Genomic DNA, 23,400 nt, shown 5'->3' with positions numbered 1-23,400 from the left:
TTTGAGAAAGAGAATATGTTGGGAGGATAAATAAGATAAGAAAGATCACAGAATCCCTCAGGCAAATGTTTATCTTTGGAATTTGAAGAAGATGTCGAAAACAGCTTATCAAGTGCAAATGAACTCACAATTCAGAATACACATGTGTTCTGAGAAATTAAGGTGTGTTTGCCAACAATCAGAGCATTTTTCTTACGAATTGTTTGGTAACCTCTTGCTCTATGTTCTCTGTAAAGCAGCATGCCAGGCATAGCCAACAAAGAGGGCACTGCTCTATTTCAAGTGACAGGCTTAAAAATAGAAGTTAGGTTAGGGCTTATATATTTACTGTCATGTCTCAGGACATCATTTCAGAGTTGCTTGACATCCCTTCTTTATTTGAGCATGCCTGGCCACCCAGGAAACATTGGAAATTTTAGGAACTCCTAGACTAATAGTCCTGAGGATTCTATTAAGACAAGTAAATTTTCTGAGATATGCATGGTCAAGAGATGTTGATTTAAATTTTCCACAAGCGAAAATAAACATCAACTTTAGTTTTCATGTTAGTGGCTTTTCAGTAGGCTCCCTAAGCAACAAAATTTGTATTAAGACCTTTTCAAACTGAAGGGTGTGTCTATATTTCCCCAATTCAAAGATAAAATGTAAATTTGTTCCTTGTCAGAGTATTTACGTCAAAGATTCTTCATTGAAAAGTTTTTGAACCTAGAGTTTACCTTGAACTGAAGGGAAAATCTGGGAAACATTAGTATATATATTTAAGGTTCAGTTCATAATATCAGTAAGTTGTGTGGGATTCCTCGACCTAAAAGTATGTCCAAAACTCCTTTGGACAAACTGGTATAATCAGAGACTCGCTTTGCTTCAGGGTAAGATCTGATGACTCCTTAATCTAAGACAGATGGAGTAAGTATTACTTGGGGAGAAAGGAGGTGGTGTTGTCCTTGTAACAAGAGAGATGATCAGAGTATGAAAATCTCCATAATAGTTTGTACAAAAAATTGCTTACCTTAACTCATAAGGTCCTCCTTTGCCACACCTAATGGTTCTTCACATTCTGGAGTATCCATATCTTTAGCAGAATTAGCAAGACACCAAATATTGATACCATGATTCATGAAAAGCTTGAGCTACTGTCTTCAGCATGATTGCCTCCTAAGAATTATGTTCAACCACCAGAACTGTGTTAGAATGATGATTTCACACCATGTCATGTGACTGAAGTCAAGGAAGTGGCATAAGGTCCCAGGATTGGCCTCCTCGACTTGATTTATCTGAAATGTGACCAGAGGGAGAAAAATGCTCCTTGTCAGAGGTAAAATAACCCATGGGTTCCCGAACAGAAATTATTTTTTATGAGAGCCCATTGACTCAAAGGGGTGATTTTTAAGACCTCAATCATCACAGGAAGGGAAACACCATAACTGTGGAATCAAGTAAGCCCCTTGATCCTGTTGGACAGTAGGGGAGTATAACTGTTTACCTTCTGTAGAGGAGGTTGGACCAGGCACTCCTTAAATCCACATTTTCAGAGAACTCTAGAAAATTCTTATCCCTGAGGACTCTACTGCACAGTTGACAGCACTCTGAGGTTTGTTCTGACAAGACTGCTCAAAGTTCCTGGATCTGTTCCCTATTTATACTTACAATAGGCCACAGAAGTATGGGTGTTGACGACAATTACCTTTATGATGAGCAACTTAAAGAGAGATGACCTTGGATCTAGGCTGAAGTTTTTATTCATTGGCCATGGGACTTGAAACCAGACTTCTCTGAGTTTATTGGTATTGAAAGGTGTATCCCCTAAACAATAATTTCTGAGAGAGAATCTCTGGTCTATATTAGTTGAATGGTAGACCTGAGTAAGCCATGAACAAAGAGTGAAACTCCTGTGAATTCTTGGTACCAACGGTTTAGTTTTAAGCACACCAGATCTGTACTTGAATGTATGAGACACACTCCTTACTCTCAAATGTCAGTTCTATACTTTCTTCATCAGAGGGACATGCCTCAGACCCCTCCAGCGCAGACAGAGAAAGAACAAAGTGTTTTTATTCAAGGTCAGCAGACCCCTTTGTCATATCCTTAATGTCAGGGACTACTATGTTTAGAGGAAGTAAGGCTAAGGCCTTCTTCAAAAGATAATCCAACTGGGGGTCAGCCCCCTTGAAATCATGGGATACTTTACTTCTAAGGTTGTGTGACTTGACGGAGTTGCTATTTATGCTTGAAATATAAATTATCCCGGTTCTGGTGGGGTACATCTGAAGCCCCATTGTGAATTCATCAATGCTATTGCATGGTGATATTAAAGAGCCATATTTGTGGCCAAATTAAGATGTTGTTGAAGTCTGAAGTCTTGCTTCTCATGTCATATGTCTCCGGATATCTTCATTCATTGAGGACCTATATGACACCTTTGTTCTGAAGTGATAATTCTGAGGGCAATTAAAGAATGTCTGAAAATTTTGGTTCTCATGAGTCAATGCAGCCTTCAACACTGGTGAGTTTCTAACATATTTAATGTAGAATGGGTATGTCTGAACCACTGTTAGGTTATTGAAGGAAGTTGTGAGGCACATATATTCAATTTCATGTATATGTTTGTACTGTCACTGCCTTCAAACACACCATAAGGTGGCATCAGGTCCCATTTTAGATTGTTGTGAGCCACCATGTGTTTTCTGGGTTTTCAACTCAGGACCTATGGAAAAGCATTCTGTGCTCTTAACTGCTGAGCCATTTTTGCAGCTCCAGCACATTGGTTCTAGACAGCTTAGTTTAAGGTCACTTAGGGAATTGGGTAAAATCTGAGAATACCTATTTCAGCATGGGCAGATCAGAAGACCCTTTGGTATACAGTATTTTGGATGATCTGTGGTTCTTAAGCTGTAAGTCTAAAAATTAATAGAGAAAAATATCTGTATTTGGATTACTGGTTTAGAGCAATTGCACCTCACATATCCTTGAGTCATGGAGAGTGCATTACACCCCACTTCAAGCATAGGGGAATACATCTTAGGGTTCTCTCAAAGAAACACAATTTGGAGGACCCTTTGAAAGGAGGAAAATGTTGATTTATCCACAAATAACCTATTAAAAATAGCATCCATTAGAGGTAGAAAGTCTCATACCACATTTGGGAAAGCAGAAGTATCAAACACTCTTGTATCATTTCAAGATAAAAGGTCAATTTTGGGAGGAATATTTGGAATATTTCATTATCGAGGCTTCCTGGGAACCCAGAATATGAATATCATGCAGGCCATGCAACAGCATAATCAATCGTCAGTATGCTAGGAGGAACTTCCCAGCTATTTCTCCTGGTAAATCAGCTGCCTACTTCTGAACATGGCAAGGCTTACTTGTTTCTACTGGACAACATATAAGTATATGTCCTGGGTTTATGAAATTGCTGGCTACTCTTAGACTCCAGCCATTGAAGCAAATGGGTCCAGATCCTTGGACTGAGGTAATGAGGTCAGAGGATCAGAAAAAGGAGCACTCAATGCACCGTATATCAAGGAAATCGATTTGTCATGGATTACATCAGATCTAGTTAGTCTAGGTCCTCAATGATCAGAAGAAGCACATACTATTCTACATACTATTCTACATTAGCTGGAAATTATATAGCTTATGGCTACAAATTGTTAGATACTCTTAATCAGAAGGGAGGTTTGTTTGTACTTTTAGTCCAAGGGACATATGTGATGTTTCAATGTGCATCTGAAGAAGCTAGGAGTAGAAATTGTAAGATGTAGAGATGGTTGATGAGAAGTAAAAGTTCTAAACTCATGTTGCTCATAAGGGGCAAAGAAAGGGAAAAACAGGGCACCCTGTGGGTCAAAAAAAGAACTGAAAATGCCAGGGTAAAAGAGAGAAGGGCACTGGCCACCCTCTTGAGAAGGACTGCCTTACAGGATCCATTTGGCAAGCTGTAAAGTTCTGGTGTGTCCTTGGGTCAAAGGAGTAATTCGGGAGTGAGGATTAAGTCATAAGCTTCCTAGAGCATTTATGATATCTCTTTTTTCATAGAAAGCATCTGTGAAGCACATTTTTTTTTAGATTGGGCATTTGAGAGCCTGCCTCTTTCAGGCTAAAGCATTCTGAGCCTTACTGAAAGAGGACACATAGCCAATGTCCCTTTGGTGAGAACTGAAAAGTCTGAGTTCACAATGCTCAGACTGATATGGTCTGACTTTCCCTTTTAGGGGAGAAGAAAGAACTACAGCTCCCCTTTTGCTCCGTGATCCTTTTGAAATTGATTTTGATATGATGTATATATTTGTGGCCTCCTAGGACAGAAGGGTCACAAAGGGACACCCAAATTCACATTGTAATGATTGTTTTCTCCCTGGGCAAGAGAGAGCAAGTATCATGTCCTGTGTTTGAGATGTTACGTGTAATTACTTTGCATAACAGGGAATGAAGTGGCACCTCCATTTGGAATTCATGGATGTATGAATCCCACTAGGAAAATAGCCAATGCTGTGGGCTCCCATTTTTGTATTAATGGAAGTTATGTGTTTCTCTCTCTTTGGCAGTAGAAACATGTTTTGAGCACTACTTAGTAAAAACAGGGTGGTTGATATCCTCTTGGGGTGATGACAAGAATTTGACACCTCTATGGGGACTTTCTCCATCTGGAGATAACTCAATGCCTTCTTGTTCTGCAGGAGAAGTTTACAGGGCTATTTGGGTATTAGAGGCACTACTCTCTCTCCTCCTATTAAAAGTAGCATTTCAGAGAATCTCATGAGGAGACATGAAATGTCTGAGGCTCTCTTCATGAGGAATAGAGTGGTTTATGTGCACTTTTCTCTAGGCATGGATCATGGTTTGCCACTCTCATGTTCTGAATGGGAAGCTTGACTGTCCCATTGTTCAGAACGGTCCTTTTCTGGTAAGATAAAATAGATTTGGATGGTCTGTATTCACCTTGGTATGGTGGAGGACTTCTGAGGCCCTCCTCATGAGATGGTGACCATCCAAAGGCTCCTTTAGCAGTATCAGAAGTAGTGAGGGTTATGGTAGTCACAGTTTTAAGATTTGCAACTTTTTTTCTTAGAAGTGCAAGATCTTACCAGCATTTTGGAATAGTGGCAGTGTTTCCACCTAGCATCTTTTTAGAGGACAGGTTTCAGGCCTGCTTGATCTACAGAGGAAAACATTAGTCTTATTTTTTGCAGTATAGGATTTTTGGGACAACCCCTTGGATGAGGAGAATAACTAAGATCTTTCTTATAAGGAATGCTAGATGTGAAACTCAATTGTGAAGATTAAAAGGGGGAGATGCTTCTTGGAGGAGTAGAGGTAGGACTGGATTCCTTTCAGCATACTTGGAAGATGTGAGGCTACCTTTGGCAGAAGAGATGCATTTTAAAACATCAAGTTCTGAGAGGCAGTATCTGATATCTCCTTCTGAAAATGAGACATGTTTCAATGTCCTTTGGTTAGAATTGGAAGTACTCGGGCTCTTCCTCTGATAAGAGTAACTATCTGGCCATCTTCATGAGAAGGGGTTGGAATTAAGTCCCTGTCTGTACAAAGTGACAGTCTGGGAAATTCTGTTGAAAAAGAAAGAACCCACAGTGTCTTTTCTAGATGGCATAGGTTCTAGAATCCCCTTAGCTAGTTGAGAAAGTTCTAGATATTCCTGGGCTAATGTTGGTGTTCCAAGGATCCCTTGATCAGATACTAAAGGGCTCAGCCCATCTACATTGTGTTTCATAAGACACAGAGACCCTGGAACAGATAGCAAAGATTCTAGAGACCCTGCCACAGATTCTGAACTCTTAGAAACAGATTGGTTACATGGCAGAGATTCTTCCAACTCTGGACTAAGTGTTGAAGAAACTGGTAATCTGGGAGAATTTTATGTGGCTGACAAAGATTCTATGATCTCTTGGGTGACAGATGGTATTTCCTCACGGTTTTGCATACTTGGCATTGTTTCTAGTTTTTCCTTCGCAGAATTAGAAAGTCCAAGATCTTAGGATCAGATGGTGAATATCCTAAAGCCGCATTTTTCTAACAAGGTCCTGGAGACTCTTGGGATAACAAGGAAGTTTCTGAAGGCCGTTGGGCAGATGTTGATGTTCCTACTACACCATGACAAGACAGGGAAGGTCTCTGACTCAATACGACAGGTTGTGACACTCTCAAATATAATTGGACAGATAAAGGTGATCCTAGATCCACTATGGTAGATGCTGAAAATTCCAAAGCTCCTGGTGTAATATTTGCTATTCCTGGCTTGTGTTTTGTACAGGTGCAACCTTTCATATTCTCCTCTAAAGGACAGGCAAGGGCCTCCAGCTTTTTGAACAGATAACAAAGGTCCTGGATTCACGTGAACAGATAGGGACATTGTCAAAAGCTCTAGGGTAGATGATAGAGATCCTAGGGTTCCCTGTCCAGATAAAGAAATTGCCATGGATCCTTTGGAAGAACCTGACATATCTGAAGCAGTTGGATCTGTTTTTTGTACCCTTTGTGGAGTATTCAAATACTCATTTGGTCCCTGGTATGAAGTCAAAGGCCCCTCTGTAGGTTTAGAGAGATCTAAAGGTTCTTCTGTGTAAGGAAAGGAATCAAAAGGATTAGGGAAGAAAGTAATGAAATAAGTTGGGCAAAAATTGCAAGTGCCAGAAGTGAGTCATTGTATATCACATATCCTGAGATAGCTGTTGAATTATTTTTGTGCACCTGATGCAAATGAGGAATATTCTAGAGTCCCCTAGGAAGATGGCAAAGGTTCTACAGAGCCTTGTGCAGTTGCCAAAATACTCAGAGATTCTTGGTCAGATCTCAAAATCCTTGCAATATTTTGAGTAGGGTGGGTATATCACTGACACACTGAGGAATAGGGTGAGTCTGCTACTGTGTAGTGTGTAGATGTGGACTGAGTTCCTATACATTGTTTATGTAAAGAAGGATTTGAGAGCTTTTGGGAAGTTGTAGATTGTTGTATATACCTTTGTGGACATGTGGACAGATATAAGGTCCTCTTTGCAGAGAGAAAGGGACTCAAACTTTCATGAGAATAATCAGAAGATGCTGGAGTCACTTGTTAAGTGGAAAAAAGACCCAGAGGATTATGAGAACATTCAGAATATTGTGATGTATTCATCATTGCCTATGCTGAGATAGAAAGTTTCAGAGGTCCCTGGGCAGATTACAAAGGTACTGGATTCCCTTGGCCAAATGGGAAGGTCTCTGCATCTCCTTGGTACAATGTTATTGTCTATTAAGTTTTGGAGGTCATGGTGGCAAAGTTCCTAGAGCTGATGAAGTAGTCTGAGAAGATGTTACATCTTCTCTCACTCTTTGAAAATGTCCTAAAATACTCTGTGATTCTTTATATTGTGACAATATCCCTGTGAAACCTGTTGAATTTTCTAGATTTCTTTGGTTGAAGAAAAAATAACTTTATATGCATAAAGTTCCCTCTTTTGCCCTGGAAATTTTTGGGGGCTTTTGAAAAGATGGAAAAGCTTCTAGAACCACTGTAGGAGGTACAAGATGCTCCTGAGAACCCAGTAGAGGTGGGCAATGTCCTACATCTGATGGTTAAGGACAAAAGTATTCTTGAGATTTCTGGAAAGGTAGGAAATGTCCAGTTTCCCTTGGGAAAGCTGGGGATTTTTGTGCAAAATTTTGGACAGTTGGCGAAAATTCATAACTGTCTGCAAAGAAGTTGGAGCATTCAAACTATCTTGAGCTTATGAAACATTTTGTGCAGTCCACTGTTTAGATGTGGGCAGTTTAGGAGACCCTTAGGCAGAACAGAAATGTCCAAAAAACTCTTGGGAAGATGAAGAACCTACAGTTCCTTGTGAAGATGAAGAAATTTCCAGAGGCCTTTGATCAATTGACATAGATTCTGGTAGCACTTGAGTATTTTGCATATACCCCAATCATCTTGGGGTGGGAGGTAAAGTTCCCACAGTCTGCTTTACAGATATGTACTTTCCTACTGTGGCTTGTGCAGATAAACAATGCCCCCTCAGTGCCCTGAGAATACAAGGAAGACCCTAGAATCATGTCTTTAGTTTTAGTCACTTTCAGACTTCTTTCTTGCGATAGACAAGAATCCCACAGTTCCTTGCTCAGATCTCAAAGATGATGGTGGCACATGTAGTGATATAGTAAGATTCAGATGCAGTCCAGCACATCTGGAGCTGTCTGAAGTCCCTCAGAAAGATGAAAAATATTCATTTGCTTCTGATTCTGCTGGAGAAAAAGCTGATTGCATTAGAGCCCCTTCAGCAGGTCCTGAGTGATGTGTCATTGCCTGGGCTAAGATGGAATGTGTCAGGCCCCCTGGATTGATTGCGAATATACTTGATTCCCTGGAACAGATGGGAATATTTCTACACCTCCTTGAGTAAAAAAATGAATGTATGCCAGGGTCTTGAGGTGATGATGGCAAACTTCCTAGAGTAAGCAAAACAGATTTAGAAGATCTGACATCCTCTTTCACTCTAGGCAAAGGGCCCATGGTAGTCTCTTTGTGTTTACATTGTCCCAATCCCAATATACCTGTTGAATCAGTCGAAGGTTCTGGATACCTTTGGATGGATGACACAGAACTTTGCACATGCAAATTTCCAATTGCAACTGTGCAATTTTTCTTTTACCCTTAAGAAGTTAGCAAATGTTCTACATTTACAGTGATAGATAGTGAATATCCCTGACCACCTGGTGCAGATAGGTAGTGTTCTGGATAACTTGGGAAATACAAAAAACTTCTCCTGATTTTCCTGGCTAGAGAGAACATATTCATTAGTCTGTGGCTAACATGATGAGCATTGTAAGTTGAGCAGATGGAGAAAATGTGAGAGCCCTCTAGTAATTAGATGGATGTTTGAACGAATTTGGTAGAGAAGACAGAGTACCTAAAGGTTCTTGTTTGGGTGTGTACAGAGACCCTTAGGCAGATAGAGAAGTTCCCAGAACCCTTTGTGCAGATGAAAAAGATCCTAACCTTCCTTCTGCAGGTCAAAAATTCCCAGAAGTACTTGAACAGACTGGAAATGTCCTTGTTCCTGCTTATCACTTTCTTTGTAACCTAGAGTCTCCGGGCTACATGGGAAAATTTCTTCAACTCCCTGGGCAGCTATGGGATGTCCCTACATGGATTCTGAATTCAGGTAAGATTGTCCAGACACCTGAGTAGATGATGAGTGTAATGAAGAAATTTGTGCAGATACATTCAGCTCAAGAGTTGCTTATGGATATAGGGAAGTTGTGACAAGTGTCCGCAAAGATATGGAGGGGCTCGACTAGCTTCTGTTGGTGAGAAATGGCCATGGGGCTTTGGGACATGTTGCAATGTTTCTGTTGCCCTTAGCATACATGAAGACATTCCCCAAGAACCTGAGAATGAAGACAAATGTTTATGAGTACACTGGGCAGAATCTGATATTCCCAGAATCTCTTGGGACGATGATGACTGATCAAAAGACTGTTGAGTATATGGTGAAAGGCCTATAGAAGCCTCAACATATATGCTAAGTTTGGTAGATAGCAAATGTGCTAGATCCTTGGGACTACAAAATAAGACTCCTGAGATCATTGGTCATATTGTGAATGTCCTATATGACTTGAAGGATGTGGCAAAAGGCCTGTAGTCCCTTGAACAGATGGTGAGTTTTCCTGAGATTCTACCATGTGTGTTGAGTTCCCTAGCTTCTTTTGGAAAGATGCCGAATGTTCTAAAAAACCCTGGGAAAGATGGCAAAGCACCCATAGTTTCTTGGACAGGTATCAAGTGTTCTAGAGTTGTTTTCTTACATCTCACAGTTATTGAATTGCCTGATATAGTTTGCTAGTTTGTGGAAGTTTCTGAGAACATCATAGAGAAGTTGAGGATTTCACTTTCACTTGGGAATATGACAATGTTGTTGAGATTTTTTGGTTTTTGGGGTTTGTGTGTGTGTGTGTGTGTGTGTGTGTGTGTGTGTGTGTGTGTGTGTGTGTGTGTGTGTGTGTGTGTGTGTGTGTGTGTGTGTGTGTGTGTGTGTGTGTGTGTGTGTGTGTGTGTGTGTGTGTGTGTGTGTGTGTGTTTGTTTGTTTGTTTTTATGTCCTGGTGGATGAAGAAGATCTTTTTTCAGATGGAAATTTTTCTGACTTCCTATTTTCAAATTTGGGAGTTAGCATAACCCCTGTAGGAGGCAAAGGATCTGTAGTTCCTTGGAAACATGGCAAGGTATACAGATATTCTACTATGTATGATGAGTGCCCTAGCTTCTTCTGGAAAGATGCTGAACGCTCTAATTTCCCTGTGGTATAACTAAAAAACCCTAAGTCCCCTGGACAGTACAGATTGTTCTAGAGGTCTTTGTTTACAACTGACAATTGTTAGATTTCCTGTTGTAGTGTGAGGAGATGATGGTGGTGCAGATGATGAAGGTTTCACATTCCCTTTGGAAGATAACAATGTTTCCTTAGTTCCCTGGGTAGAGGGAGAAGATATCATAGCCTCTGTTTCAGATGGTGGATGTCATCGGGTATCTTGCATAGATAGAGAAAATGTATAAGGCTTCTGAAAAGAACTGAAATTTTTCACAGGTCCTGGTTCAGATGGTGAAATTTTAGAGTCCTAGTTTCAGATTAGGGTAGTCCCATAGTCCTTCTAAGAGATAAAGAATGTTTCTCAGCCCCTTTATTAGATGGAAATATTTGAGCCATCCTATGAGCACCTTGAGTAGATCCTAAAGGCCCTGTTTTACGTCTTGATGGTTCTACAGTCCCCGGTGGTATATAGACTGTCTCAGAATGTCTTTTTCTTATTTGTATTTTGTCCCTTCCTTTTGGGATGATATAAAAGACTCTAGGGTCCCTTGTGCCAGTGATGACATTTGAAGAGTTCTTTGCAAATGGAAATACCTAGTGTAGATGGTGAAGAATGCAGAGTCTGTTTAGAAGGTGTGTAAGTGGGCAGTGGTCCTTGGATATTTACCAAAGTTTCTAAGGCCTGGGAAGAAAATGAGTAAATTTTCTGAGCATTTGGTGCAGTAAGTGAGTCTTTTCCACCATCCTAGGTAGATAGCAAAAAACCTTGATGCCCTTGGCATGATGATGATGATGATGATGATGATGATGATGATGATGATGATGATACCAAAGCCTCAGTAGCAATAGCAGGTAAGGAAATTGCTACAGGATCCTAGCCAGAGAGCATGTTTTTTGGAAAAACAGAGACATTTTTCAAATGTCCTGGAGATTTCTGAGGATATAAATATGTCCACATATCCACATCCACAGATGGCAAATGTCCTTTATAAACCTTAGAAGATGAGGAAGTTGCCATATCACCTGGTCAAGAAAGAAAATGAGAGTTCCCTGTTTAGATGTGGTGAGTTCTGGAGTCTGTTGTGCAGTTAAGGATATTCCCACACTCCCTTGAACAGAAGACAAAAGTGCTACACTTCATTCTGAGGATGAGGGTGTTCCCTGTTGCCATTGGGTGAGTGACATTACATTTAGGGGAGAATCTGAGTCATACTGAGATAAATCTAGAACTCCATGAATGTGGGGAAAATTTGATGGCATATCATGATATAATGGTTAAAGGCTCACAGGCTCTGAAGCCACCTGTTTGGGTCCAGGAGCTACAATGGCTGAAGGGGAAATTGGCAGGGATCCTGGTCTAAGTGGCAAAGTTCTTACCATCTCTTGGGCAGGTTGGCAGGTTTTGAGTTTACTTTGGAGAGATAACAATGGTAATAAATTCTCTTGAGTACTTGGTGAAGTAGCAGCTGTACTCTGGGTAGTTGTGGAACAATCCACAGGCCTTTGCAAGGACATCAAAATTCCTGAAAACTCATGAGTTGAGATTCCATGTCCTGAAACTCATTGTGCTGATGAGGAAAGATCCAGATCTCCTGGAAGGTGGAGTGAATGTCTTGAATAACTTTTTGAAGATGGAATATTTTTCTAAACACCTTGGCCAGATGACAAAGTTCTGTAGTTCCATGGGCACCCAGATATACTGGGAAAAATCCTGAAAAACCAAAACACCTTTGCATAGGTGACAAAGTTTCTAGATGCCCATGGTTAAATAATGATGGTCTCACATATCCTAGAGCAGATGGTAAATATCCTACAACAATAATGTTTTAGTCAGAAGCGTTTTTAGATACTTTAGACGATATGAAAATTTTCTGGTGTGTTTGGGCTAAAGACAAGTTCTAGATGATTTTTTTAGATGTGGACTTTCCCTCAGGCCCTTGATTTCACAAAGGAGATTGTGTAGTCCTGAAGTCTGATTTGCAAAAGGACAAATTACCTTAAGCATGGTCAAAATGTTCTGCATCATTTGAGAAAGATGAAGAAATTTCCTGGGCCAGATAGTAAACACATAAGAGCCTTTTGGTTAGATAATCTTGAGCCTTTTTGGGGAAATATGGATTGTCCAACATGCCCTTTGGTAGACTGAAGATGTGAGACTCACCTGAGGAGAAATTGTAGCTTTTGATGTTTCTTTGGCATCAGGAGATTTTTCAAGTCTCCCCCCCCCCTTTTTTTTTTTTTAGAAAATGTTCTGTAGTCTCCTTTGTTAGAAAGATCAAATCTTAACCTGTTTTTTTTTCTTCTTCTATAAACTGGATGACTGTATTATTTTGGTAGAGGGAAAATGTCTACTACTTCCTACCAGAGAAGGCATGGAAAAGAAACACTCTTGGGTAGATGGAGATAATTGTAAAGCACCTTGTTCAAATATCACAAATCCTATGACCTTCTGCACAGATGGGGAAGGTCTTAATATGTCTTTTGTAAGTGTGCAAGTCTTAACCTTGGCTTTAAAATGAGGGGAAGGCCCTAGAGATACCTGTGTAGATATGGTTTCTTCTAGAGCATCATGGACAAGTGTAAAAGATCTAAGAGCCTCATAGGCAGGTAGTGAAATTTCACTACCTCCCTGTCTACTAATGAAAGTGGCATCTCCTTAGAGCATCATGGATAGGTGTATAAGGTATAAAATCCCCATGGGTAGGTAGTCGAATTTCTTGACCTCCTTGTGTACTAGTGGAAGTTCCAAGAAACTTTTCTTCAGATGGAAAAGTGGATAACAACTTCTGTATAGAATTTTCAGGTGTCATAGACAGCTTGATGGGCAAAACAGCTTCCATGGGGCCTTTTGAATATGAATTAGAACCCAGAGGATTTTTGGCATTTGAAAATTTCTAGAGACTTATGCTGGCATGAAGAAGGACCAACAGGCTTTTGTGTAGGGGGGTAAGAATCTATAGTATCTTGTTTAGTTGGGGAAGAAGGCTGATCCTCCTGAGGTGATAGGGAAGATCTAATAGTCTCCTATAAAGTTTGGGGCAGCTCAAATTTTCTGAATTTGGAGGGATGCTGAGGACCCTCTTCTTTAGAGTTCAGAGTGTTAACTGGTATGGTGTCCACTCTAAGTCGCCCTTTGAAAGATTGAGAAGGTCTCAGACTGCCTGTGGAAGATGCTGATGGTTCTAGTTCACTTCCTGTATGTGCAGAAGCAAAAGGCCTTTTGGAAGACTCAGGAATTTCTACCACGTCTTATGTATGTATGGAACTCACAAGATCCTATTCTTGGAATGGCAAATATCCTTGAGCTCCTGGTGTAGGTGTGGACATTTTTCTCTTTCCTTGAGCATTTATTAGAGGTGTGAGGCTCACTTGGGACATTGTGATTGCATGTATTTCCCTTTGGACTGAAATAGATGATGTGAGCACATTTCTTATTGGTAGAGGACTTTGAAAGGCCTCTTGGTTTCATGGAGAATGACTGAAATTCCCTTGGTCAGGAGGGTCATGTCTCAAAATAACTCTAGTAGGAACAGATTGCATAGGACACTTTGGGGGGAAAGAGAAACATCTTTGGATGTCTTTCAGAGAAGACTTTGCTCTCTGCCCTGTTTTGGCAGCTGGCAAACATTTTCAACTCTGCTAGGGAAAGGATGTGGGACATGATACTTTTGGGACAAATCACTGACATTACCCTTGGGGGAAAAGGTTTAGAGCCCCCTTTATGTGACTTACACTCCTGTTGTAGGTCCTCTTGACCAGAGGGTTCTTCTCCAAAATGCTTTGGAAGAAAATTGGAAAGAAGAGAGTCATGTAGTGTAATGGATAACCTTTAGGAAAGCCTTCTGGAAGAGCAGGCATTATGATTTTACTGTCAGCACAAGTGAGTAGTCTTTGAGATGCCTGTGCAGATGTTCAATGTCCCATAGAGTATTGGAAAAATTTGGATAGTTCCATTACCTCTTGGCTGGATAAGGAAAGACCCTGAGCATTTTGAAGAGAATTAGGAGATCCCAGATATCCTTGGCTAGATCGGGAAATGTGTAAGGAACCTTGAATGTTTGGAGAAATTTCCTGTCCATGTTGGCCAGCAGAAGAGTAGGCAGAAGATGCCCCAGGCACTGTGTGATCTTCTTTGAACTTTTTAATGGCATCTCCAGTACCGTGTTTGGAAGATATTACAGGCATTCAGGCATCCAACTGGTGAAAATCCATAGGTTCTTCACCCAGTGGACATAGGCTGGCTTCTTTTCACCTGTCTATGCATGGGCACAGCAGATGAGGCCACTCATTTTCTAGTGGACGGCTGTAAAACAGATTGACTGGTATCCCTGGTTAGAGGATTACTCGTGAACTCAGGAAACCTCAGAGGAAGTGTAACTGTCCATTTTATGTTCTCTTTTAGATCCTTCAGAGGGTCCAGGGTCCTGTTATTGGATGAATGCTTTATAAGAGCTTTGGGTTTCTGTAACTTTTCTGTAACATGAGATCAGGTTTTTTTTTTTTTTTTTTTTTTTTTTTTTTTTTTTTTTGAATCTCTCGTCTTCATAGGGTTTTGGGCACCTGAACTTGTGCCGATTCTGTATATGGAGCCCTGGAGTCACAAAATCCCTCGAGTCTCTGCTGGCCAACTGCTTCCCCTGTTAGTTTAAGGTGTAAAATCCAGTTGGGGGACAGTGAAGGGAGTCCAAGGCTATGGAGGCTGTGAAATCAGTTGCGGTAGGGTATCACTATTCTTTGGACTACACTTAAGGGTGTTCCAGGCACTGGAGGATGTGAAACCTGTGGTATGTGGTCATAGTGTCAAGTCTGGGCTGAGGCTCACTGCTATTTCTCCACATGTCTTGCTATTTGATCATTAAGGAAATTGTTCAAGAAACATTAAATAGATGACTGCCCCTTAAAGGGACAGTGAATGTACTTGGCAAAAGTGACTTGTAACAAGAAACGCTTATGCAGCATCCCTCCTGAGAATTGTGGACATATAAGAAGGCACATCACAAAGAATATAAGTTACAGTGGCCTCAGAAATCAAGTAAAGTTTGAGAAAGGCTGTCCTCAAGCCTTCTCAGGCCATTCCCGAGCCTAGATGATTGCTGTTCTCTTGCCTGCACAGGCCAATCTGGAGCGTGCAGTTTGGCTGTCCTCCTGTTTGCACTGGCCAGTCCTGAGCTACCTCATATTAGCAGGGCAATCATCCAAAATTTCTGAATAAGGAGGGACCCAGAGGACCCTCATCTTTAGGGTTCAGAGTGCTACCTGGTTTGGTGCCCACTCTAAGGGTTCATGACAAGGAATTGTTGAAGGCAAAGCATGGTTGGAAATTAAGGACATGGTGTTCTTAGGAGACTATGCTCTGAAGTCCATCTTAATCCAGGATAGATCCCTCTAACCTAAGGTCATCAGTGAGTGTTGCAGTGATGTTTGTTTCTGTCTCATAACTGAATGGGAAATGCTTATCCATACCCTTGTTCCTCACAGGCTATGGGGCTAAACAAACACTGGCATATTTGCTAGGGAAAGAACAGGTGTTAATATTTGAATAGAACATAGAATGCATGGAATAGATATCACAGATATTATTTCGAATTTTAAATCTACCTCTCCTAGATAAATCTGTGATAACTGGATGCTGAAAGACATCTCTAAATTACTAAATAATACTTACTGCAATATCATTATTGTGCAATTAATATGCTATTGTTCAGAGAATAAGGGCAGAACTTTAGTAATCTCTTTATAGTACAAATGAAAGTTTTATTTCAAATACTTATATCTGTGTTTGACTAGATTCAGAACACAGACAAAGATGGAATCCTGAAAATAGCACTTGTGGCCTTAAACAATTGTTTTGTCTGTCACAGTTAGTGAGTTAGGTTCCTATTACTTTTTCATATTTGGATTGCTTGTTGAAGGTCATATAATTCTCCTGAAGGACAACAGGCAAATGGCTCACATCAGTGGCAACACATGGACCATTCAGTTTGAGTCCAATGATGCAGCCGGTATATAGTTGCACAGAATGATTTATTAAACCCTTAGTTAAACTGATTCTTTGAGAGGTCATGTTTTATAGAAATTGATACACTAAAAAAGTGTAAAATTGAGGCTATAAGTGAAGATCCTTCTTTACTGACACAGAAACTTTGTTTGCCTGTTGCATACCTTGCCAGTTTTCTAAGAGCAGTTTTTGATCTTGCTGGATGAAAGGTGTTTATTTGGCTCCTCTCTTTGATTTTTCTGAAGGATTTCGGTTTCCCTTTGGCTACACAGCAATAAAGTCTTGCATCATTCAGAAACACAGGGGCACTTTCTAATATCTAATTATTTCCTTGTGTCATTGCCTCAATGCTATGCCATAAGTTCTTTCTTCTTGGAATTCCTGAATGCTTTAGCACCCCTTTTCTTTGTTTAACTCTAATTTATCTCAGTAGTTTATATTTAAAAGCCATTTACTGTCAGAATATCCACTCATTTCCTACAATAGGGGGTAACTTGTATTCTGGATAATTCTGTATTCACTGTGCTTTTCTGAATTTCCAGTTGGTCTTTTTACATCTTTGAAAACATTAAATTTAAGTACCAGAATAATCCTGCTAGGCATGAAGAACTTGCTGCATGGTAAAATGGGTAGGAAATTATAAGTATCAATTCAGATAATATATACCTTTTGAGAATTAGCTTCACATTTCTAATGTCCGAACAAAATAGCTTTCTTAATTTAAGTTACAGTTGCTATGTTTCACTCAGATAATCGATAAAGGCAAAATGAGTAGTGGTTTATAAATGAAGAAATGTCTGCATTAAGCATGATAATATTGAAAAGAAATTACAATTTTTCACTTTGAAATTAAATCTCTGAAGATGATAACTTAACTTGTGTTTGGAAAAGATTTCTGTGAATTTTTAAAAATATCATTATTAATATCAGCAGTATAAAGTTGTTCAAACAAAATGACTTTTATTCATTGTAAATTTAATAACGAAAATAACTGAATAGTAGGTTTGTAGCATTTGACACAGTAATTAATATTCTTTAATAAAGCTTTTAAATTCTGTTCATTTTCTTTGTCAGAGTACAAAGCAATAAGATTCCTTAGAGCATTTTCACAAATATGCTTTTATTGGTTTAACTTATTGCAATGTGTAATAGAAAAATCCACTGTTGTCTTGGTGATTTCCAAATTTATTCTGTCTGTCTCTGTCTCCATCTCTGTCCAAGTCTCCATGTCTCTCTCTCTCTCTCTCTCTCTCTCTCTCTCTCTCTCTCTCTCTCTCTCTCTCTCCCTCTGTGTGTGTATGTGTGTGTGTGAGTGTTTGTGTGTGTGTAGAATGGCTGAAACAGAATGGGGGTGGATCTCAATGGCATGTATGTATAATGTTTTTTCATGTATGAAGCTGTACATATATATCATATGTACACACACACAAACACACACACATATATATATGTGTATATGTATGTGTGTATATGTGTATAATGTATATATATGTATATGTATTGATGTATATGTGTATGTATATACATATACACAAACACATACACATACACATACACATAAACACACACACACACACACACACACACACACAAAAACACACACACACACACACACACACATATATATATATATATATATATATATATATATATATATATATATATATATATATATATGATGTAATTTTAGTAAAAGGAAAAGTAGCTTGCCACAGACAAACCTCACTTAGGTCCTCGATCCATTGGCATAACTTGGGTTCTGGGTACCAGTAGGCAAGAATTAGCCAAGAAGAGGGGCTGAGAAACTGACACGACCAAACAGAGTGTTGATCTGAATGTAATTTGTCTCAAAGCGAGCACTAGTCTTATAAGTGACTTTTACACAAAATAGAGGAATGCCTACAAAGGACTGGGAGGGACCAATTGGGATAGAATTCAATGTTAACAACTGTGATTACAAGCAGCCCCCCTCCAAGGTTTGCTTAATCTTAGAAGCAATAGGCAAGAGTCTCATGCCCTTACAATGGTTCCTCTTCTAGTCTATCATATAGTACCCCTCCACCCTAGGCCATTGTAAATTCCTGTGCATGGTTGAAACTCAACTATCTATAGTTCTAAGTATCTATTCTGCTTGATCCTTATAACATAACATTCCTTATTTCGAGATAATGGTAAATTCTTGCATATGGTAGTTTGTCCTGAGATTTCTAACTCTATGTAGCAGTTAGTAATGCCTGATTTCTTTCACTGTCTGTCTTACAATACTAGAGGTTAATCTGAATGTACCCAAATAGGCAGCATCCTTACTGAATTCAAAGACCATGGTTTGCTCAAGGACTGCCTAGGAGAGGAATTTATATGTGTGGAATCTAACTTAGCAATATGTCAAAACCAATCCTTAGAGGCACTTACAATAAATCAATATTAAGAGAAAGCACACAGATCCATTTACCGACTAAAGCAAGGGCACTGGAGCATTCATTATACATGTTGCCATGAATACAGGAGACTAAATTTCCATGAATTTTTCGCCTCAGGACCATGTCTAGGCTTTTTGGCCTGTCAGGTGGGTCACTACTCGTGTGTTTGTAGCAGTTGCTGAAATCAAGGCATGGAGGAAAATGGATTGAAGGAGAGTGTTTTGTTAGGTGAGTTAACATAGATTTGGAATGAGGGTATTAACATAGGTTTGCTCTCATACGGGTTTGAGATCATTTTTATATATTTTCATGCATGTGTGTGGTTGAGTGATATTAGTATCTAGGAGAAAGATAGAAAACAAAGTAGAATACATATCATAAAAAATATAAAATGGTGTATAGCAATTGCTGTATTATTGCCGTGATAAACCATTATTACCAAGACAACTAGTAGAAGGAAAGCTTTTTTTGTCTTATCATTCCAGAGAGATAAGATTTCGTCATGATGCCACAACTCAGCCCTGAGGCAGAGCTGGGGCTCCAGAACTCCTCCCACATACAAAGATACCTTGACTACCAGATCTGTCATAGCCAAGCTCACAGATGAGATACCCCTTGCAGCAATACCTGGACTACCTGGGACCTCCAGGGTCCCTGTGCAGGCAAAACCTATTTGTCTTGCCCTGCTACAGACACATCTTCTTTTTGGCCCACTTCTTGGCCTGTGCCAGAGCCACTTTTCAAGATCCCATTCCACAACCCTAGACAGCCTGATTCCTGGTAGCTGAATCCCAACCAGTACACAAGCTCATACAAGGAACAGGATCCAGTCAGAAACAATAAGCCAAGTTAAAATCTGAGATAAACAGATATCAAGAGGCAAGTGAAAAATTGGAAAAGACCCAAAAAAACACTGAAAGCTTTAAAAAATCAACAAAACCCTAAAAAAGAAAACTATATACATTTAAATTCTAAAACTAAGAACATAAAACACTAACAAAATATCCCAAAATTAAAAAAAAAAAGACAAACACATTTCTAGAACTCTAAAAAGAGCCCCCCCCAAAAAAACTAAAACCTTTAACAAACCCATAAGCCAAAAAGAAACAAACAACAGCAACAAAACAAAACAGATAGAAGGTTTAAAAAAAATCCTAAAATTCTTTAAAAGCCCTAAAAAATCCTAATAACCCAAAATACCTTAAAATCCATATGAATTCAAGAAACATCCAACCCCCCAAAAAATAAACCCCAAAAAACCCTAAAACCCCCCAAAATCCAAAATTATTTTAAAAATCATAAAAAACTAAAACCCTACATAAAGTCCCTAAGTCATTCAATCCCCCCTAAAATTGTAAAAACTCTAAAATACTTATAACACCATAAAGATACCTAAAACCTTAAAAATAGGAAACCCTCAAAAACCTTAGCATCTTTAAACAAACCCTAAAAAAGCCCTAAAAAGCTTTCTAAAATAACCTAAAGTGCTTTATATTTAGTATATTTTATCTATCTACCTATCTACCTCTCTACCTCTCAGCCTATCTTATCTATCTCATCTATCTCTTCTATCTCATCTATCTATCCATCTATCTATCTATCTATCTATCTATCTATCTATCTATCTATCTATCTATCTATCTATCTATCTATCATCTATCCATCCATCCATCCATCCATCCACCCATCCATCCATCTATCCATCCATCCATCCATCCATCCATCCACCCATCTATCTGAGAGTATCTTGCATGGATGACAAAGATGCTATGATCTCTTTGGTGACAGGTGTTATATCTGAATGGTTTTGCATACATGGCCATGTTTATAATTTGTTCTCGGCAAAAAGTCCAAGATCTTTAGGATCAGATGGTGAATAACCTAAAGCCTCTTTTTCCAAACAGGGTTTTTGGGTCTCTTGTGATAAAAAGGAAGTGTCTGAAGGTCATTGTGCAGGTGTTGATAGTTCTACTATACCATGGGCATACAGAGAAAGTCTCTGAGGAAAAAAATCCAGGTTGTATCACTCAAATCCAATTGGACAGATAAAGGAAACCCTAGACTCACTATGGTAGATAGTGAAATTTCCAAAGCTCCTGGAGAAACATTCGCTATTCCTGGCTTGCTTTTTGTACATGACAAGCTTCCAGATTTTCCTGTAGAAGACAGGCATGGGCCTACAACTTCTAGAATAGATAAAGAAGGTTCTGATTCACTTGAGCAGATGAGGGCATTGTCAAAGATTCTAGGGCAGATGATACAGGTCATAGTGTTCCCTGTCCAGATAAAGAAATTACCATGACTCCTTTGGAAAAATGAGTAGATCCTGAAGCATCTGAAGCATATGGATCTGTTTGTTGGACCATTTGTGGAGTAATCAAATAATAATTTGGTCTGTAGCATGAAGTTTAAGACCCCTCTGTAGGTTTAGAGTGATTATGTGTAAATGAATGGATTCAAAATGCTTAAGGAAAAAAGTGAGGAACTAAGATGGACAGAAATTGCAAGTTACACTGGTGAGTCACTGCATATCACATGTCCTGGGGTAGCTGTTGAAAAAGATTGTCCACCTGATGCAAATGATGAATATCCTAGAGTCCCCTGGGGAGATGGCAAAGGTTCTATAGAGCCTTATGCAGTTCCTGAAATACTCAGAGGTCCTTGGATAGATCTAAAAGTCCTTGCTTTATTTGGAGCAGGGTCAGTATATCCCTGACACAGCTGGGAAGTTGGTGAGTCTTCTACTGTATAGTATGTAGATGTGGACTGAGTTCCTATACCTTGTTTATGTAAAGAAGGATTTAAAAGCCTTTGGAACATGTAGAATCTTGGGTAGACCTTTGTGGACATGTGGAAAGACATAAGGTCTCCTGTGCAGAGAGGCAGGGACTCACACCTCCAAGAGGAGAATCTGAAGATGCTGGAGTCCCTTGTTCTGAGGAGGAAAGACCTAGAGAATTAGAAGAACATTCATATCATTGGTATGTATTCATCACTGCCTATGATGAGATAGAAAGTTTCAGAGGCCCCTGGGTAAATTTCAGAGGTGCTAGATACCCTTAGCCAAATGGGAAAGTCTCTGCACATCCTTGGGTAGAATATGAATGTCTAAAAGTTTTGGAGGTGATGGTGGCAAAGTTCATAGAGTCACTGAAGTTGAATGAGAAGGTTCTATATCCTCTATCACTCCAGGCAAATGCCCTAAACTACTCTGTGAGTCTTTTTTTTTTTGTGTGTGTGTGTGTGTGTCAATATCCATGTGAAACCTGTTGAATTTTCCAGATTTATATGGTTGAAGAAAAAATAACTTTGTATGTGCAAAGTTCCCTCTTCTGTCCTGAAAATTTTCTTGGGCTTTTGAAAAGATGGAAAAGCTTCTAAAACCACATAGGTACAATATGCTCCTGAACACCTAGTAGAGGTGTGAAATGTCCTCCATATTATGGTGAAGGACAAATGGATACTTGACATTTCTGACTAGGTGGGGAAATTCCAGTGTTTTTTGGGAAAGCTGGGAATCTTTATGCAAAATGTTAGTAAGTTGGAAAAAATCCCATATCTGTTTGCAAAGAAGTTGGAGCATTCAAACTATTTTGAGCAGATAAAACATTTTGTGCAGTCCCTTGTTTAGATGTGGACAGTTTTAGAGACATTTGGGTAGAACAGAAATTTCCAAAGGCCTCTTGGGAAGATGAAGAACTTAGAGTTCCCTGTGAAGCTAAAGAAACTCACAGAGGCCTCTGATCAGATGACACAGATCCTGGTAGCACCTGAGTATATTTGGTAGACCCCAAAGGTCCTGGAGTGGGAGGCAAAGTTCTCACAGTCTGCACAGTGTGCCCAGACAAAGAACTTTGCACAGGCAAATTTCCAATTGCAACTGTTCAGATATGTACTTCCCTACTATGGCTTGTGCAGATAAAGAATGCCCCTCTGTGGCCTGAGCAGATGTGGAATACCCTATAGTACTTTCTTTAGATTTAGTCACTTTCAGACACCTTTCTTCTGATAGACAAGAATCCCACAGTTCCTTACTCAGATCTCAAAGATGATGGTGTCATCTGTAGCTATGTAGTAAGATTCAGATGCAGTCCAGCACATCTGTAAGTGTCTGAAGTCTCTCGGAAAGATGGAGCATATTCATTTGTTTCTGATATAGCTGGGCAAGGAGCTGAATGCAGTAGAACCCTGTCAGTAGGCCTTGAGTGATGTGTCATTGCCTGGGCTGAGATGGAAAGTGCCAGAGGCCCCAGGGCTGATTGCAAATGTCCTAGAATTTCTGGACCAGATGGAAATATTTCTGCACCACCTTTAGGAAAAGATGAATGTCTACCAGGTTCTTGAGGTGATGGTGGCAAAGTTCATAGAATTGGCAAAGCAGATGGAGAAGTTTCTATATCCTTCATTACTTGAGGCAATGGGCCCACAGTAGTCTCTGTGTCTTTACATTGTCCCATTCCCAATATCCTTGTGGATTCTGCCAAAGGTTCTACATACCTTTGGATGGATGACAAAGAAATTTGCATAGTCAAAGTTCTCTTTGCAGCTGTGGGACATTCCTTAGACTTTAGAGAGGTCAGAAAATATCCTTGAAACTCTGGACTAGAAAGAGGGTGATCCTGAGTACCTAGTACAGATGATGAGTATGTTACATCTCGTGATGAATGATGAAATGGATT

Source organism: Mus musculus, chromosome Y (assembly GCF_000001635.26).
Source record: "Mus musculus strain C57BL/6J chromosome Y, GRCm38.p6 C57BL/6J".
Lineage (NCBI taxonomy): Eukaryota > Metazoa > Chordata > Mammalia > Rodentia > Muridae > Mus > Mus musculus.
The sequence above is the reverse complement of the archived record's forward strand: the minus strand, read 5'-3'. Positions refer to the sequence as shown.